The sequence below is a fragment of the Triticum dicoccoides genome, chromosome 1B, assembly GCF_002162155.2.
Source record: "Triticum dicoccoides isolate Atlit2015 ecotype Zavitan chromosome 1B, WEW_v2.0, whole genome shotgun sequence".
NCBI lineage: Eukaryota > Viridiplantae > Streptophyta > Magnoliopsida > Poales > Poaceae > Triticum > Triticum dicoccoides.
Genome location: NC_041381.1, coordinates 650,436,751 through 650,443,920, shown reverse-complemented (window position 1 = coordinate 650,443,920; position 7,170 = coordinate 650,436,751). Strand labels below are relative to the sequence as shown.

General features: G+C 42.1%; 2 long non-coding RNA genes across 2 annotated transcripts; one reads left to right on the top strand and one right to left on the bottom strand.

The window, feature by feature from the left end:
• Window positions 1-1,412: 1,412 nt before the first annotated feature.
• On the bottom strand, window positions 1,413-2,718 carry LOC119311057. Its single transcript, XR_005150868.1, has 2 exons — window positions 2,296-2,718; window positions 1,413-1,553 (listed from the first exon to the last, which is right to left on the bottom strand). It is a non-coding gene; the product is annotated as an uncharacterized LOC119311057 (long non-coding RNA).
• Window positions 2,719-2,880: 162 nt separating this feature from the next.
• LOC119349389 lies at window positions 2,881-4,890 on the top strand. The gene is made up of 2 exons (XR_005169399.1): window positions 2,881-4,439; window positions 4,546-4,890. It is a non-coding gene; the product is annotated as an uncharacterized LOC119349389 (long non-coding RNA).
• The last annotated feature ends 2,280 nt before the right edge of the window (window positions 4,891-7,170 follow it).

The following is a 7,170-nucleotide window of genomic DNA, read 5'->3' as shown; positions in this document are numbered from 1 at the left end:
GTGTCACTTGATATGTATGAGAATATTAAATGTATTATTAACATGATTAATATTGAACTCTTAAAGTTAATGTGGCCCCGTTGCAACGCACGGGCATTCTTCTAGTTAAACATAATCATGAGATACTTACAAAGAAACAACACCACCAGTAAATATTTTCTTAGTTTTTTAGTGTTTTAGGGGTATTATTGTTACTAGTACAAATGCCCGTGCGTTGCACCGGGCGAAAAAGTATTTCTTTATTACCTATTTCAGCTCGGCACTTTCATTTCATCCGAAAAACACGAACTTTTTTATCAATCAAACTTTTTTTAACTTTGAGAAGGTGTTTACTAAATTAGTCGAGAATACTTTTTAAAATGATATCATTTCTATGGCGATGTTTTTTCCTGAATATTAAATTTCAGTTCTAATTTTTTTGCACTGTTTTTGGGGCTTGGTTCACTATCATTTGGCCCATATACTAAGTCCAGCCCAAATTGCAGCCACGTCGGATCCCAAAGTACGGTGATTCTAGAAAGCGGAGGAGGTGGTAAATGGGAAAGTATCTAGTGCTCCCAGACTTGGGGTGCTCCCGGTGCTCCAACTGTCCGAAAAACATTTTCAAAATGTTCAAAAAATTCTGAAAAAAATGCAGCACATCGACGGAACATCGATGTCTCTTGTCACAAAATTTCAAATTAAAATTCGAAACATTGCTCGAGATACAAAAATGACAAAAAAATTGTACATAACATAAGTTGGGCTTTAGTTTGGCCCATTATCACATTGATGTTAAATTTGTCATTTTTGTATCTCGAGCAATGTTTCGAATTTTGATTTAAAATTTTGTGACAAGAGACATCGATGTTCCGTCAATGTGCTGAATTTTTTTCAGAATTTTTTGAACATTTTAAAAAATGTTTTTCGCATCGGAGCACCGGGAGCACCCTAGGCCTGGGAGCACTAGATACTTTCCCGGTGGTAAATATGGGTAGGATGAAGTTGGTGAGGTGGCCGCTGCCTTTTGGCGAACTCCAAGGCAACATCGTTGGATCTAGTGTGCAGCGATGTGGTATAGCATGGTATCATTTACTATGTGTAATGCTAATAAATTATTGTATGCAACAATAAAAATATAAAAAACTTACATTTTTTTATGTTAAGAGCGAGCTCAATTCAAAGAAAGTTAAATGCCCAAGTTTCTTTCATCCTTCCTACTCCTCCTTTGAATTGCAACAGTTAAAGCAAAGCCTCAAATTACTAATCTCATAATACAATTAAAAATAATAATATTCCTCCCAAGAAAAGGCATAAATATGAAATTGGCTTGGATATGACAGGGCGGACTTGATCGTTTTATGACTATTTATGGAAGTAAGCAAAAATGACTCTGCTGGTGGTATGATATGATAATGAACACACTGAACTAATGAAAGTATAATCAGGAGCTGAATCCTTACCTTTAAATACCTGAAAGCATCCTCAGAAGTTTTTCACCTCAAAATAATAAATATAGTTATATACAGATTAATAACAAAAATGACATGTTCTAGGAGGCACCCCTTTATGGCCTGCATAGAGAAAATCAATAAGAAATTTAGTTATAAATAGATTAGTAACAAAATTGATCCGAAAACTAAAAAATCTCAGTACAATGAAAACATGGCATTTCTTGGAAGAGAAAAGAATTTGCAACTCTAAAGAGGCAAAGTAATATGTAAATGCCAGTAAGAGAATCGGAAAAAGGCAGTATTGAGCATTGACCTATGCGAATATGTAAAATGGCAGTCAGATCTATCTGCATGTACCATATAGTAGTCCATCACTATGACTATATTTGGAAAGAGGAAACATGCCATGCCAGACCACCCAAAATTAAGCAAAACGTTTCAGTTTCCGTGTGACCGTTCGTATACCCGTCATGCGTGGCAAAAATTTAGACATCGGCTCGACTCATTCCCGCAACCCGCGGCGCCACGCGGCGGGGCGAGGCGGACGGCGGAGGAGGAGCGCGCGTGAATGTCCCTCTTGTTCTCATACTCATACATGTGGGGAAACAACATCCCTTATAAGGAGGTCCAACTCCCACCAAACTAGCAGACTAAACTTTGATTTCACCTCTTGCCTTGCACAAATGGGCTGAGTGGACCTCTAGGATTTATTAGGAATTTTTGAAATTGCTATTGGGCTGGCCTGGAGAATAAATTCCAGCAGCTTCATGATATCCAATTTTTGTAAGCATCGATAATTTATAAGGAAGTGCTTCTCTGATACATCTTCTGTAACAACAGCCATGTAGGAGTAGAAGCTAACCTTGATGTATCGAAGTTGCGTTGGAGAGCGTTGGTGCCATCAAATTTTCATTGGAGCGTTTCAAATTTCAACACCAATAGCTCCCTCTGTCCAGCGTGCAGACTCTACCATGCTAAAGTCATGGAGGCCGCTGTCTTTGGATCTCCTGGCCCAAGTAGTACTCGACAGCGTGCTCGTGCAGGGATCGTCGGCATGTAGGCTCGTGGAGGGAGGAACATTACGACCACCGGCTGCAGCATCAGCAGGCGAGATGGAGGCGCTCGCTGGAAGAGGAGTAGTGGAAGCGCAGGGTCCTACGGCTAACCGGACAGGCTCCAGGCCACGCGCGACGACTGTACGTGCAAGGACATCAGGATGAAGACCATGAACCACGAGGGTGGGCAAACCATGGAGAAGAGCGACGGTGTGCGGATGCGCTGTTGCCGCGAGGCTACTCATTTGTTTTTCTTTTCTTAAGTGGAATTTCGAGGGTATTGTTTAGCTTAAAATCTTAAAAGTGCACGCGCCTCGACCGCTCGTTCGGTGCGAATCGTGTGCCCATGAGAGCCAGGTGCTTTTTTGTCGGTTTCGTCTGTCCCTCTCGACCATTCCACCGCCGCCGCTCTCACAAAATCCCATCCTCCACGAATCCAATCTCTACCCCCGTCACAACAGCCTCAACCACAACCATGGTGTTGCCGGATAGTGGCGGCGATGACATCTCTGCCCCGGTGCGGTTCGAGCTGCCGTGGTTGGCTATTTTTCTGCTGGACAGTTGCGCCGCCGTTCGTGATCCCGGACGGATCTGAGGAGCTCCGCGCCGGATCCGCTCGTCCCACGTCTTCATGTGGAGCCCCGGCTGCCCGGACGCTTTCACGACGCCGGCAAGCCCTGCGCCGCCACCCCTCGCGCCCCTCAAATCGGACGCCATCTGGAGCTTGTGCACCACCTATGGAGGAAGGGTAAGGGAGCAGGGGCCACCGTGAGGTCTGGGCATTGCTGCAGCAGCTGGGGAAGGAGGAAGCACGGGCTTCGATCTAGCCGAAGCAGCCGGAGGAGAAGGAAGCAAGGGAAGGGAGCTCGTCCTCGATGCAGCAATACGAAGACAACAAGGGCTAGGAAATGGAGTTCTTCACTGACCAAATCGAAGTCCGTACGCACTCCGGCCTCCTCCAATCTCTCCTTCTTTCTGTAATCCCCATCTCCGTAGGTGATGTAATCCTGAAGCTAAATACATTCGCATTAGCTTGGGATTAGGAAAAATGCTCATATGTGATACTTCTAGCTTTATAGCCCATAGCTTGTTAATTGATTGCTAGCTTCTGGTCATATTCGAGTAGAATAGCGTAGCAGCACACGAGTTCTAGGTACTTGATATCAAACAACAGTATATGATTTGATTTAGTAGCGAACAAGCAATAGTGCACACCCATATATAAGCAGACGGTCAAGGGAGCAGTCAAAGTTGCACAATGACTACTAGACAGTTGGCCTGGACAGCTGTCGAAGTTGCACAAACACGGCAGCATAGTTAGGGGCCTTAGGGTTAGTTGTGTAGAAGTTTTCACAGATTTAGTGTGAATGTTTTTAGCCATTTGTGCAACCGGGACAGCTTTCCTTGTGCAACCTGTTATATTGAACTCGCCAACTTCATGTTAAAGATAGCCAACCTAAGTTTTTGTTTTTGATGGATTTTGTTTTGTTTTGGGGTGACAGTTTTTGTGTACAACTAGGCAGCAAATCATGTGCAACTTTTATTTTAATTCAACTAGCGTAGTCTTTCTGAGGCTGCTATTTTTTTAGTTGCACAATGTGGATGCAAACGGTGTGGATCACACGGTGATACAAAGGCATTTTGTAGCCAATTTGTTTTGCAACTAGGCAGGTCCATTATCCAAGTTGTTTTGATTGACTTGCCAATCAAGTAGTATAATTTTTTATGGGACACCCGGATGGGAATTCATGTGCAACTTTCTTTTTAATTCTTGTGCAACTTGTTATCTTGAGTTGCCAACTTCACATTAAGAGTAGCCAACTTCATATGTAAATGTAGCCTACCACACCCCCATTTTGTCTCCCCCTGTGCAATTTTGTTAATTTTGACTACTATGTTTGTTCTTTTCTGTTTTGCAGAGACAAAATGGTTGGTGAAGGAGATGTGCCTGGTAGTGAAATAGAGATTCATATTTTCTTTTCTTTTATCCTATGACCATTTATTTATGTTCTTTTATTTTACCATCTCAGTAGTTCAACCTTTTTTGTTCATTGTAGGGTTCTCCAAATAGGACCTCTTGGCGGGACTCAAAACGGGGTGCTAAGCGAAATGACTTGCATCCTTGGGTTTTCCTAGTTGCACAAGAGTACCTGATTAGTTGGCATCCTCAGCACTTCTAGTGGCACAATACCATCCAACTAGTTGACATCCTTAGTCTTTTTGTAGCTGCATTGACACCCTCAACATTTTCTTCTAGAAGCCTCGAACCTGAATGTTCAATTTTTTGATTGGTCATGCAAGTGCTGAATATTTCTTTTCCCAAGAGTATCTAATTAATTGGCATCCTTCAGATTTATAGTTGCACAAGAGTATTCAATTAGTTGGCATCCTCAGCCTTTCTACTTGCACAAATAGTATCCAACTAATTGACATCCTTAGCCTTTCTAGTTGCACAAGAGTAACTATTTTTTAATCTCATCTTCAAATTTTTGAGGGTTTCCCAAGAGTATCTAATGAATTGGCACCCTCAGCCTTTCTAGTTGCATAGGACTATTTAATTAGTTGGCATCCTGAGCATTTTCTAGTTACACAATAGCATCTAACTAATTGACATCCTCGGCCTTTCTAGTTGCACAAGAGTAACTATTTTAGTTGGCATCCTCTGCATTTTGTAGTTGCACAACTAACATAATATCAAGTTGGCATCGTCAACCTTTTTTATCCAGTTTTTTTGAAGAACAAAGAAAATATATGTGATAACCCACAAGTATAGAGGATTAATTGTAGTCTCTTTCGATAAGTAAGAGTGTCGGACCCAACGAGGAGCTAAAGGTAGAACAAATATTCACTCAAGTTCTATCGACCACCGATACAACTCTACGCATGCTTGACGTTCGCTTTACCTAGAACAAGTATGAAACTAGAAGTACTTTGTAGGTGTTGTTGGATAGGTTTGCAAGATAATAAAGAGCACCTAAATATAAACTAGGGGCTGTTTAGATGAAGACACAACTAAATTAGTTTTAGTAGAGAGCTTTTTGTCACGAGAAAGTTATTTGTCCCTAGGCAATCGATAACTAGACCGGTAATCACTATTGCAATTTTATTTGAGGGAGAGGCATAAGCTAACATACTTTCTCTTCTTGGATCACATGCATTTATGATTGGAAATCTAGCAAGCATCAAGTCCCCTTTATCCCATACGCTACAACCACCTTACTCGGATTTATATTTCTGTCACTCAAGCAACCCACTATAAGCGAATCGGGAACATATTGCAACACCCTACAACGGGAATCCCTCACGCTTGCGCGACACGGAGGGCACAATAGGACAGCACCAATAATAAAACATGCAACTCAAACCAATCACGATCATCAATTAACCCATAGGACAAAATGGATCTACTCAAACATCATAGGATAGCCATACATCATTGGGAAATAATATATAGCGTTGAGCACCATGTTTAAGTAGATATTACAGCGGATAAAAGAGAGGTTACACCACTACATAGAGGGGGTAAGAGTTGGTGATGAGGGCGGTGAAGTTGTTGGTGTAGATCACGGTGATGATGATGGCCCCCGGCAGCGCTCCAGCGCCGCCGGAAGCAAGGGGGAGAGGGACCCCCTTCTTCTTCTTCTTCCTTGACCTCCTCCCTAGATGGGAGAAGGGTTTCCCCTCTGGTCCTTGGCTCCCATGGCGTGGGAGGGGCGAGAGCCCCTCCGAGATTGGATCTGTCTCTCTCTGTTTCTGCGTTCCCTGTTTCTGCCCTTTCACCATTTCTTTTATATCTGGAGATCCGTAACTCTGATTGGATTGAAACCTTCGCCCAGATTTTTCTTCGAAAAATAGCTTTCTTGTGGCAAAAGAAGAGCGTCAACTGCCTTACGTGGTGCCCACGAGGGTTAGAGGCGTGCCTCCCACCTGGGGCGCGCCCTCCTGCCTCGTGACACCCTCGAGCACCGTCTCGCGTTGGTTTTTCTTCCCAAAAATCATAAATATTACAAAAATGATCTCCATCCGTTTTTATCCCGTTTGGACTTGTTTGATATGGGGTTTCTGTGAAACATTAAACATGCAACAAACAGGAACTAGCACTGGGCACTGGATCAATATGTTAGTCCCAAAAATAATATAAAAAGTTGCCAAAAGTATATGAAAGTTGAATAATATTGGCATGGAACAATCAAAAATTATAGACACGACGGAGACGTATCAGTATCCCCAAGCTTAATTCCTGATTGTCCTCGAGTAGGTAAATGGTAAAAAGAAGATAATTTTTGATGTGGAATGCTACCTAGCATAATCTTGATCATATGTCTAATCATGGCATGAATATTAAGACAAGTGATTCAAAGCAATAGTCTATCATTTGACATAAGAACAATAATACTTCGAGCGTTTTAATAAAGCAATCATGTCTTTTCAAAATAACATGGCCAAAGAAAGTTATCCCTACAAAATCATATAGTCTGGCTATGCTCCATCTTCATCACACAAAATATTCAAATCATGCACAACCCCGTGACAAGCCAAGCAATTGTTTCACACTTTTGACGTTCTCAAACCTTTTCAACTTTCACGCAATACATGAGTGTGAGCCATGGATATAGCACTATAGGTGGAATAGAGTATGATGGTGGAGGTTTATGTGGAGAAGACAAAAGGAAGAAAGTCTC